A 12,755-nucleotide genomic window follows, 5' to 3' on the forward strand; every position below is an offset into this window, starting at 1 on the left:
TACTACTCACACTCACATGTGCAGGCTTTTGCAGGATCAGGCCGAAAGACAGATGAGTTAGCTCCATCTTCATTAAATTTATGGTTAAGCCCTGCTTAATTATTTTAAAGAAAAATATTTTAGCCTTTACCTCTTAAAGGACATTTAGGGCTTGTCTACACTGGCAACGTTAAAGCGTTACTAGTTGTCTCACCTGCACAAGGGGCATGGCTCCCAGCGCTGGTGCACTGTCTACACTGCCATGTTACAGCGCTGAAACTTGCAGCGCTCGGCGTTGGGGAGTGTTTTTTCAAACCCCTGAGCGAGAAAGTTGCAGCGCTGTAAAGTGCCAATGTAGACAAGCCCGTATTTAACCTTAGGTTTTTCTGTAATTTTAAAATGATTTATAACTCTTGCTCTCTAATGATGCTTAGCGCTTGCCTCCATTTTGTACAATTAAACCTCACGCCTTTTTAAAAAAATCTGTTTTAACCCTTGCCTATTTCCATTGCTGACACAAAGCAGGCAGGCCAGGAAAAGCAAGTTATTGCTGAGGTAGTCTCAGTGCTTAACTGAGTAGAATGCAAGTGGCATCACAAGGGCAAAGTGCTGGGAGAATCTAGAGCCAGTGAAAGTGGTAGGCTTTCAACCTCTTCCCCCAACAGACCCCTGGAGATGGAGGATGCATCAGGTGCAACTGCCCTAGAGCTAGTGGAAGGAAGGGAATGGGAGTAGGCCCTAGTCCAGGGGTGGGCAAACTTTTTGGCCGGAGGGCCACATCTGGGTATGGAAATTGTATGGCGGGCCATGAATGCTCACAGAATTGGGGGTTGGGGTGCAGCAGGGGGTGAGGGCTCTGAGGTGGGGCCAAAAATGAGGAGTTCAGGGTGCAGGAGAGGGGCTCTGGGCTGGGTCAGGGGATTGGTGTGCAGGGGGAGGGGCAGAAAGGTGAGGGCTCCGGCTGGGGGTGAGGTGTTGGGGGTGCAGGAGGTTGCTCTGGGCTGGGATGGAGGGGTTCGGAGGGCGATCAGGGATGGGGCAGGTGCTTGGGTCGAGGATGGGGTCCAGGAGTCCAGGTTCTGGATGGCACTTACCTCAAGCAGCTCCCAGAAGTAGCAGCATGTCCCCCCTCCAGCTCCTATGTGGAGGCACATCCAGGTGGCTTTGCATGTTGCCCTGTTCACAGATGCTGCCCCTGCAGCTCCCATTGGCCGCAGTTCCTGGCCAATGGGAGCTGCGGGGGCAGCGTGTGGAGCCCCCTGGCTGCCCCTACGTGTAGGAGCCGGAATGGGGGCATCCTGCTGCTTCTGGGAGCTGCGTGGAGCGAGTCAAATCCCTGACCCTGCTCCCCGGCTGGAGCAGGGCAAGCCCTGGACCCTGCTCCCCGGCGGGAGCTCAAGAGCTGGGTTAAAACATCTGGAGGGCTGGATGCGGCGCCCGGGCTATAGTTTGCCCATCCCTGCCCTAGTCCCTTATGATCTCCACTGCTTCTGCCAGGTGCTGGGATAGTGGAGGGACTCTTTAAAAAAAAAAGGGTAAGTGAATCTGCACCAGTTGAACTTGGTGGTGCTCAGTAAAAGTGACTTTCGTTAGAAAATTATATTGCAGACAAAATGGCCAGCTACAGTTCTGTACAGTCCCAGAGCCCTAAACTCCCATTGACTTGAATGGGAGGTGAGGGCATTCAGCAGCATCCGGCAGGATTTGGGCTCCATAATTCAGTGATTTGTAAGTGTGCATGACTGTGAATTTTCTTCCAGGGCAAGGAGAGGGGAGAAATGTTTACATGTAAGGTTTAAAATTTTACAGGCTTCCAGTTATCTACAGGGCTCAGCCCAGGAAAGCATATGTTGGTCATGTGTGCTCCAATAGGCAGAACCGGGCATATATATTTTATAGGTTGTGGAATCAAGACATAATTCAACTAAAACTGAGCCCTCAGATTATATCTGATATTCTAATCCAGCCACACACTGAGAAAAAGAGTAGTCAGTTTTAGAATCTGAGATCTGATATTTTATTCATCTCATGGAGATGGAGCAATGTGGGTTCAGACTTCAGTGAATACATTTATGAAATGAACACCTTTAATGTCCTTTACATTATAGTTTCTCAGTGTTGAATATTTAAATCTGAGCGGTTTGTTTTAAAAAAAATAGTTTAAGTAGAAGCTGATTCTATGCTCAGTTCCTATTCTCATGAAAAACTGTAACAAATAGCCCAAGTGAGAACTTTTTTTCCATATAGTCTGATTTATCAACCAGAACAGGATAAACATTAGCCTACTGCTGATGTGACAAATGTGACAGCTGGAGGGGTCTGGAATGAATACAGAAACCTTAAATAAGCTTTTCAATTGAGCTCATTATGAGGACATTTGTTAAACACACAGCCTCTTCTTTTGCTGTGCCAAGCAGCTCTTAGCATATACACATTGGAAACCTATATTTATAGCACAAGGGCTCCATGTTGCATGCTAATTCCTGGTTCACCATTAGCCGATTGTTTCTAAGTTAAATATTGATGAGAAGTATAGACCGTGATCTGACTATTTATCATGGTTTTGAATAATCCTCTCTCCTGAGTTCGTATATTTACTTCAATAGACGTTAGTGCATTAATATACACTTTTCTGAATGTTATTGTATGCAGAATCAATAACTGCTTTTGATGGTCAATCTTTTTATAACTGGTGTGATTTTATCCCGTGGAGGCAGGCAACAAAGTGCAGAACATTCCATCAGCCTTCTTGTGCAGGAATCTATATCAACAGAACTTAAGCAAAGTCTTCCTGGATTCCCTGCCAGATGTCAGCTGTCAAATCTTTTAGTGTAAGGAAATTTTACAGCATCTCTACTGTAGATGGCCCAGATCCTGCCAACAGAGTCTGCACATCCACGGCGTCCTGTTGAATTCAGTGGCCCTCCTCGTGGGTAGTATAAAGGTAATTACAGACTTTGGTTGCAGGAGGGAGGGATCTGTTATCTGAGTTAAAGTGGTAATCTCCAGAAACGTACCCACAGCAACTGTAAGATATCAACTTGAAAAATAGTAAAACAGGAGAATTAAGAGCCAGCTCCTGGACTGCAGCTGAGCGCTAATCCCTAGCATTATAGTGCTGCTTCAAAAATGCTATTACAGTAGACACTTGTTTGCATCAACACTTTATAAGAGCAACTGCCGCTTATGAGCAGCATTTCCCCGGGACCACGTTCTCTCCTGTGAATGGTCAATACTCCCCATAACAGCCAGAGCTGCGTAGGAGCAACGTAGCAAAAGGGCGCCTGATATGTTGCTACTAATGAGCAACTACTGTATTCTGATCTGATACCATTGTTACATTCACCTTGCTCTGGTGTAAACTACACAGGAGCAGGATCAACAATACATCAGGCCTGGAAGGCTCAGTTGTTCTGCACACTGAGGTGAGTGGGTAGCTTCTCCATTTCTCAAGACAGCGACTGGGGGTCGGGTCTCATTTACAATCCAATATCAGTTTAGTGTGCTAATCCTGTATGTACTTAAGGGTTGTTTCTCAGTAATTTCTCTTCTTGTTTCCAGCCAAGTTAAGTTTTGCTTTTCTACTTCAGTGTATTGATTTATTTCCCATCACTCATATTAATCTCTGTACATGGAGTAATAATAAACAAACTGGGACAGGAAGGAATTGAGTCAAACTTGACTGCCTTTAAGTCGTGCTGCTTGGCATTGTAAGAGGGATCAGGCCTTCAGCCCTGGAAAATGTATACACTTTGGCCCTGATCCTACAAGGAGACATTCAGGCAGACTCCTGCACCTGCACAGCCCCACTGACTGCAAGGGAAGGGAGCTGGAGTTCATGGGGGCTCAACAGAGGCACAGGGGGTTCACCTATGAACCTCTCCTTGCTAGACTGGGGACTTAAAATGGTGGCAGTAACTGTTTTTACTTTTTATTGGAAAGCTCCACCAACTGCTATTGTGTAAGGTGGTTTGCTGGCAAGCAGGAGCGGTCACTACTATGAAGCGGACATACCCATGCATATGCAACCCACACACCTCGTCGGTGCGGTGCTCTGTCCCAGCTTGTGGCACCAAGACCACTTCGAGATGAATGAGTCTGTCCGACAGCCTTAGCTAAGGGCCACGTGGCCACATGCAGGAGAGGCTTATGCATTTAGCTCCATAGGTCCCAGGTTCGATCTGCCTGCCGACAACCAGTCTGTCAGCATTACAAGAAGGGGCCTGTCCGGGATTTCAACGGGGAAGTCTCTGAAGCTCAGGATGCGCTTCCTCAGCTAGGGGAAGTATGTAACCCACACACCTGGGGGGTGTGGTGTTCTTTCCCATCTAAGCGGCACCGAGACCACTTAGAGTTAAATGAGTCTGCTCTACAGCCTTAGCTAAGGGCCATATGGCTTCTAGCTCATGCACGAAGCTTCAGAGGTCCCGGGTTCAATCCCACCCACCGATAACCAGAGTCTGTCAGCATTACACATACACACACTATATGACTCAGTATTCATTACCAGTAATAAATTCTTCTAAATGGGAGAAAATGCTCTGATTTTGCAAAGATTAATAAAAAGGCATATACAGTATTCATCAGCTAGAACATTTCCACCATGATGACACACACACTTCTATGGATCCTGCATTAATTTACAGAAGTAACGACACTGTTACTGTTCTGCAATGGTTACTAAAAGGAGTCTAAGTTTATATACTACTGTTCTTGTTACCAAAAAGACAGCAAAGCACTTGGCAGAATGTCTGCTTTGCACAGAGATACTATTCAACTGTTAGTTTAAAAGAAGGCATTGTTCTTAATGCAGCATTCTTTACAGCACTGAAAATCCAAAAGTCCTTTGACTAACTTTTTGAAAGAGAAGAGGACACGGAATGAAAAGATTAAGACACAGTCCTTTGCAAGCAAGCTGTCATAAATACAAAGAGAAGGGTAAACACCTTTAAAATCCCTCCTGGCCAGAGGAAAAACCCTTTCACCTGTAAAGGGTTAAGAAGCTAGGATAACCTTGCTGGCACCTGACCAAAATGACCAACGAGGAGACAAGATATTTTCAAAGCTGGAGGGGGGAGAAACAAAGGCTCTCTATGTCTGTGTGATGCTTTTGCCGGGAACAGAACAGGAATGGAGTCTTAGAACTTAGTAAGTAATCTAGCTAGATATGTGTTACATTCTGTTTTGTTTAAATGGCTGAGAAAATAAGCTGTGCTGAATGGAATGTAGATTTCTGTTTTTGTGTCTTTTTGTAACTTAAGGTTTTGCCTAGAGGGATTCTCTATGTTTAATCTAATTACCCTGTAAGGTATTTACCATCCTGATTTTACAGAGGTGATTCTTTTACTTTTTCTTCTATTAAAATTCTTCTTTTAAGAACCTGATTGCTTTTTCATTGTTCTTAAGATCCAAGGGTTTGGGTCTGTGTTCACCTATGCAAATTGGTGAGGATTTTTATCAAGCCTTCCCCAGGAAAGGGGGTGTACGGTTTGGGGAGGATTTTGGGGGGAAAGACATTTCCAAGCGGTTTCTTTCCCGGTTATATATCTGTTAGACACTTGGTGGTGGCAGCAATAAAGTCTAAGAGAAAAAGGAAAATACTTTGTACCTTGGGGATGTTTTAACCTAAGCTGGTAAAAATAAGCTTAGGGGGTTTTCATGCAGGTCCCCACATCTGTACCCTAGAACTCAGAGTGGGGAAGGAACCTTGACACAAGCAATAGAGACCACCTTCCCCCAGAAGTTATTTTCCCTCCTCAAAACTCTGCTTTAATGCCTACATAAAATTTGATAGTGGTTAGGCTGCTAGTGTGCTGAGGCCACTGCCTTTCATGCTGACCAAAACTGTTGCTTTGTTTCCTTGTATGCCCCTGTCTGGATCCATCTGTTCTCTCGTGTTTCATACTTAGCTTTTAAGCCCCTGGGGTTGGACTGCCTTTTTGTTCTGTGTTTGTACATTGCCTAACACGATGGGGGCCTGGTCCATGACAAAGCCCTGGCTGGGATGGTTTAGTTGGGGATTGTTCCTGCTTTGAGCAGGGGGTTGGACTAGATGACCTCCTGAGGTCCCTTCCAACCCTGATATTCTATGAGGGCTCATAGATGCTACTGTAATACAAATAAATACTAATAAAATAAAGTTCTACCCAGAAAAGTGAGTATATGAAGATGGCACCTTGTTCATTGAACCATTGCCTTGCACCTTTTGTAGGCCTGTATCTATGCACTACCACTGGTGTGAGTGGAGAATTCAGGTTTGGTAGCATTTTGCAGTCACTTTGCAGAGAGGTATCAGTCTCTGTGTGTAGTCAATCATATCTGCTGACTTTAGTGACAGAAAACTGGTTTTGCCTCCCATTAGCTTTGCAGAGCCAGGAAAGTGGGGTGAGAGCAGAGCCGAGTTCTTTCTTATTGTGCATCGTTAACAGAATTGCTTATTAAGCCCAATCATTTACACCTGTGCAGACCCACTGAAGTCTTTCAGTGAAGGCTTTCACTGATGTCAGTGCAGAGTGTAATTTCAAGGCAATGTAATAAATGTAGATGTGAATGAGACCCTCATTTGGCCTCACAACCTTTGTTGGTAGATATGAGGTGCACGAAGGAAAGACACCAACTTCCCATTCTGACTGGTCAGGCTTGCAAGGCTAGTGGGAGAGGAAGGGGAAAAGAGAGGAAGCACTTTAAATGTGTCAGAGTGTCTGGGAGCCAGTAAATATGGAGCCCCAAATTGTCATTTTTCATGGAGTCACTTTTCGATGAATAGCTGTGTCATAAATATAAAGGGAAGGGTAAACCCCTTTGAAACCCCTCCTGGCCAGGGGAAAGCCCCTCTCACCTGTAAAGGGTTAAGAAGCTAAAGGTAACCTCGCTGGCACCTGACCAAAATGACCAATGAGAAGACAAGATACTTTCAAAAGCTGGGAGGAGGGGGAGAAACAGAGGGGTCTGTGTGTCTGTCTATATGCTGGTTTCTGCCGGAGATAGACCAGGAATGGAGTCTTAGAACTTTTAGTAAGTAATCTAGCTAGGTATGTGTTAGATTATGATTTCTTTAAATGGCTGAGAAAAGAATTGTGCTGAATAGAATAACTATTTCTGTCTGTGTATCTTTGTTGTAACTTAAGGTTTTGCCTAGAGGGGTTCTCTATGTTTTGAATCTAATTACCCTGTAAGGTATCTACCATCCTGATTTTACAGGGGGGATTTCTTTATTTCTATTTACTTCTATTTTTATTAAAAGTCTTCTTGTAAGAAAACTGAATGCTTTTTAATTGTTCTCAGATCCAAGGGTTTGGGTCTGTGGTCACCTATGCAAATTGGTGAGGCTTTTTATCCAACATTTCCCTGAAAAGGTGGGGTGCAAATGTTGGGAGGATTGTTCATTGTTCTTAAGATCCAAGGGTCTGGGTCTGTAGTCACCTAGGCAAATTGGTGAGGCTTTTTACCAAACCTTGTACAGAAAGTGGGGTGCAAGGTTTTGGGAAGTATTTTGGGGGGAAAGACGCGTCCAAACAGCTCTTCCCCAGTAACCAGTATTTGTTTGGTGGTGGTAGCGGCCAATCCAAGGACAAAGGGTGGAATATTTTGTACCTTGGGGAAGTTTTAACCTAAGCTGGTAAAGATAAGCTTAGGAGGTTTTTCATGCAGGTCCCCACATCTGTACCCTAGCATTCAGAGTGGGGAAGGAACCTTGACAAGCTGCATTTGAAGGGAGTAGCCAGTACTAAACTTGGCAAGCAGTTGGGAACTTTTTCTTCCTTTCGGTTGGCTGGTCAGCCAACCCTCTCTCCTTTCTTCATGTTCCCAGCCCAATGACTTCCCTTCTCCTCAGTCCTTACATATTTCTGTTTTAAAGGAACAAGCAACTAATACATCCCTCAGTTGCAGCAGGAGCACAGGAGCATTTGAGAGAGCATTAAAAAGCAGTGCAACAGGTAAACTGGTTGTATTAAACCCAGCATCAACCTGAGCCGTCATTTGTCACTCCAACTGACCTGAACTTTAAACCCTTCAGTAAGTTCAGCTAGGGGGGACCTTCTCCTCCTCCTGCATCACCTTTCCTGAAGAGATTTGCCAACATGGCTACTGCTTTCTCCAAGGATCCCGCTGACCCAGAAAGCTGGGATTGCTATATCCATCCAAGAGGTAGTGTTTCCAGTGGCCACCCTGACCTGGTGAGTAGAGCATGGACGCAAGAGTTAGGAGACCTGGGTTGTCAGTCCATTTAGCAAGGGGTTGTCTGGTGGCTTTTATAAGAGGAAGGAAACAACAGGTCTTTAAGTGAATGTGATTATTGTAAATGATTGGATAAATTTTGCTTGTGCAAATGGTGTGTCACAGATCTACTTGGGGTCCCCTGCCATCTACTCACCAGATGGCTGAGAGGGGAGTCCAAGCCTCTGGCTCCCCAGATATTTTAAGCTTCCTGGAGCCTGACTGGAGTGCAGCTGCTAATCCAATCTTTTGGTCCTTCGGCACAGGCCCTTTGTGTGACACCCTGTAGCGGAGTGGTCACCCCGCTCCGGCTTGGAAAGGGTTAAAGCCAGCCCTTGGAGAGGGCTGGGCCTGAGAGAAAAGGCTAGGCTGATTGGGGAAGGCAGCCACAGCTGGGGCCACACCCCAATCAGGCCACAGCTGGCCCTATAAAAGGGCTGTGAGCCAGGAGCTCAGAGACACACTCTCGAGAGAGAGAGGGGAAAAGGACCTGGCTGCCTGGGAGAAATGGGTACCTGGAGAAGAGGCGGCCAGAGGAGCTGGGGAGCTCCAGCCTGGAAAACCCCCAGGCTGCAGGCCTTGCTAAAGGCCAGGAAAAGTACTGGGGCTACAGCGGCGTAGCCTGGGAATAGGCAGAGGTAGCTGGTCCAACCCCCTTGCCGATGATGAGTGGTTTACAGACTGTAGACTGGCCACTAAGGCAAGGAGGGGATAGAGGGTTGGGGGTTCCCCAGGGAGGGGAGACCCAGAGTGTGGGGGCACTGCCGGGGGTAGCACCCCAAGGTAAAGGGGCACCGGGTCTGGGAGGGACATAGTGGCCGGCAGCAGGCGAGACACCAGCCTGTAGAGGGTACTCCAGGCTGGAAGAGCTAATTCCCAGGATGACCAGCAGGAGGCGCCGCACCGGTGAGTCATTGCCTCGCTACACACCCCTTCCTAAGAGCCTTCTAATGGAGCGCTGACCCTTCAGACTCCTCATGCTCAAAAAAACAACCTCCCCCAAAGCTGAACGTCTTCTCATTACTGTTCAGCTCTCTCAGGAGGCATGTCAGTTGTGAAGCGGATACCACATAAAGACAGCAACACACTTCCCAGAGAGTGACACTATTGCTCTTTTATACTTAACAGATAAAGCACAAGTGAGTGCAGATAATATAGAACACAACAAACGTCCTCAACACAATGCTCCTCGCTAGCTCACCCTTCCCTTAGAATCATAAAATATCAGGGTTGGAAGGGACCTCAGGAGGTCATCTAGTCCAACCCCCTGCTCAAAGCAGGACCAATCCCCAATTTTTGCCCCAATCCCTAAATGGCCCCCTCAAGGATTGAACTCATAACCCTGGATTTAGCAGGCCAAGGCGCAAACTACTGAGCTATCCCTCCCCCCTTATCAATGCTTGAGGGACCACCTATGTTCAGGTAGGTGGACAGGGTCCCCTTCCTCATACAGGCTTCTCCTACATGGCGGGTGACCTTTCTCTCTCTCTCACCTTGAGTTGGAGACAAATAGCCAATAACCCCAAACATCTCAGCGCCTCTCCTTTTATAACCCTCTGGTCTCCTCTGTCAGGTGACTCCATGTTCCGCTTCCCCATGTGATCCCAGACCCCTACCAGGTGACTTCCTTGACAATGCAACCTCTTCTCTGACAAACCAGTTCTCTTGATTAGAAGCCAGCTTGTTATTTATGGTTATTCTGTTTCAACGGGAGAGCATGTAACATCACTGACTCTTCGTTGTAATTCTTTTGCCACCAGCCTTTCAAATTTCAGCTCAACACAGAGGAGAACAGTTAAGAGGAGAACAGATAAGACGGAAGGCAAAAGCCTGCACCTTCAAAATGGAGTTTTCAGTTTGGTAAAGGAGCACACTGTGTTCAGAATCTCGTGCAGAGCCATAGCAGGGTTCTTCTTAGAAACCCTAGTAAAGTTACAGGCAGCATCCAGGGTTCCACCGTTATGGATTTAGCTGCAAAATTCACCTCTTGCTGCAGAATTGTGCTACAGGATCTCAGCTATCTTGAAAAGAGTGTAACCAATACAGTGCTACATGAGCCTGCCGAAAGCCTAAAGTAATCCCTCTGAGAGATGGGCACCGTTGCATGCATTTCAGCAGACGGTTGACTTTGAAACCTAAGATGACAACCAGCAGCACCATGAAAATAGAAACTGGGAACAATGTCAAACAAATTAAAATTCATATTAAAATAGCCTGGGGCTACTGTGCTGATTGTATAATTTATATTTAATTCAGTAAAAACCTCAATTAAAAAAAAAACAGACGTGAAATTGTTGCAGCACTTCCACCTGGCTGCCCTGGAATTCTAGGGTGTTGCTGGAGAATTTAGGCTCACCTTGTGGTGGAGTCCCTGGGGCCTTGGTTACAGGTGCTGCTGCAGCCGGGCACATGCACCCTGGGGATTCTCACTTCTTCTTAAAAGGTTTTCACAATGCCACCAAAAATCTGCCGTACCCACGTTGATGCATCCAGTAATAATTAACAAACCGAACGGAACTGAGAGCCATGGCAATGGCTGTACAAATCTTGCCTAACTGAGAGCAGTGAAAGCTCTGCTCGTTTTAAGACATGAGTCAAAGCATATCCCGTGCACCATACCATAACCTGCTTATTTAAAAGCCTGACTAGCATTGGTACGTGGGATTCTATCCCTTGAAGGAGTAGGGTGGGGGGGGGCTGGTGAATGCGGTGGCAATATGAGACTGCTAGGCGAGAAAATAGAGAGTTTAGCGTCTTACCGGTCTTTCATGAGCCAACAGCCACAGATCATATTTTGGGCTCGATCAGACCCTTAATTATGTAAGAAGATTCATCGTTTATGGTCATGTAATTAATATGATTTGCAAAAATACTCGACTGGGAGATTATCCTAGAGTTAGAATCCTGCTTTGCTGGCCCGATTTCCCTGCTGCTGTCGGTGGCTGGCTGCCTCCTTTCCCCTCCCCTTCCAGGTGGTTAGTTAGTTGCCATTCTGTCTTCAGGACTTCTCCCTTCTGGACTATTCATCCAGTCTCCTAAGAAGCATAATGGAATGTTCCATAATTTTGCCTTCTCTGGAAGGTACTAGGTATTATGCAAAACATAGACTTACAATTTTTAGCCCTGTATTTATGCAAGAGTATTTGGTGTATGTTGTGCAAAAGAAATGCTGATTTAAGGCTTCTGTGTTTTTAAGGATGACATCTCACACAACTTGGACTGTAGGCAATAAAACAAAATCAACCAGTCCAGATGCTACAGTATGTTGTTACAACCACCTTCAAATGAAGTAAATGATTATTAATAAACAGTTTTCATCTCCAACAGTTTTACAGAACTTAACTAATCTTTATAGTGCCCCTTTGAGATAAGCAAATATTTCCATTTTATAGATGGGGAAACAGACCGTTGCTGTCCTCTATACAGCCATGACGTATAGGAGAGCCACCCACCATCATAACCCTCAAGCTCTGTGATCCTCTCTCTCTGAGGAGTGCTGCGCTTTACTATGGGTAGTGTACAAACCGCCTGAGCCAACCCATTCTGTGCAGAGCAAAAGAATTGTGCAAACATTGCACTTTCCTCTGAGGTGAGTAAGTGAATAATGTTATCCCTCTTTCACATATGGGGTGTGTGTAAGAGGATATGTACCTGGTGGAAAATGCTATAAAATCTGAGAAATTGAATACGTTTACAACTAGGTTAACTTTACAAGCATGTACAATTACAAACGTAGCTCTAAATAATAATTAATATTTTGATCTCAATGCACTTGAGAAAAATCAGTTAAGCCCTAAGTTAGCAAATCCATGCTGTATGGCAGAGGTGGGCGAACTCTGGCCCGCAGGACTGTCATGCCCAGCCCTGGAGCTCCTGGCCGGGAAGGCTAGCCCCCCAGCCCCTCCCCTGCTGTTCCCCCTCCCCCGCAGCCTCAGCTTGCCGTGCTGCCACCATTCTGGGCGGTGAGCTCCTGCCGGGCAACGCAGGGGCATGGCTGGCGGCTGCCAGCCATGCTGCTCGGAGCAGCATGGTAAAGGGGCAGGGAGCGGGGGGTTGGATAAGGGGCAGGGGGTCTGGGGGGAACGGGGAGCAGGGGGTGGTTGGATGGGGCAGAGGTTCTGTGGGTGGGGGGCAATCAGGGGATGGGGAACAGGGGCGGTTGGATAGGCATGGGAGTCCCGGGGGGCCTGTCAGGGGGCAGGGGTGTGGATAGGTGTCGGGGCAGTCAAGGGACAGGGAGCAGGGGGGTTGGATGGGTGGGGGCTTCTGAGGGGGGCAGTCGGGGGCAGGTAGTGGGAGAGGGTAGATAGGGGGCAGGGGCCAAGCTGTTTGGGGAGGCACAGCCTTCCCTACCCAGCCCTCCATACAGTTTCGGAACCCTGATGTGGCCCTTGGGCCAAAAAGTTTGCCCACCGCCGCTGTATGGTATAACTATCCCATTCTACACAGGTGGGGAAAGGAAGGTAAAAAGTGTACGAGGACCCCTGTGACCCCCACCACTCCCTTCAGCCACGTGGGCTGGAGAAGAAAAATCTCCAGTGATTCAAATTGGCAGGAGC

At 46.7% G+C, this 12,755-nt stretch overlaps 1 long non-coding RNA gene across 6 annotated transcripts in view; it reads left to right on the top strand.

The window, feature by feature from the left end:
* Positions 1-996: 996 nt before the first annotated feature.
* Positions 997-12,755, top strand: part of LOC125632014 (uncharacterized) — an 83,449-nt gene continuing 71,690 nt past the window's right edge. For 5 of the 6 annotated variants that reach the window (XR_007355138.2, XR_007355137.2, XR_007355136.2 and 2 more), the window contains exons 1-2: positions 997-5,127; positions 11,589-11,789. This is a non-coding gene — a long non-coding RNA (uncharacterized LOC125632014). The remainder of the gene's footprint in view (positions 5,128-11,588; positions 11,790-12,755) is intronic. The other variant, XR_007355139.2, reaches the window with a different exon arrangement.

This window comes from Caretta caretta, chromosome 2 (genome assembly GCF_965140235.1).
Source record: "Caretta caretta isolate rCarCar2 chromosome 2, rCarCar1.hap1, whole genome shotgun sequence".
Lineage (NCBI taxonomy): Eukaryota > Metazoa > Chordata > Testudines > Cheloniidae > Caretta > Caretta caretta.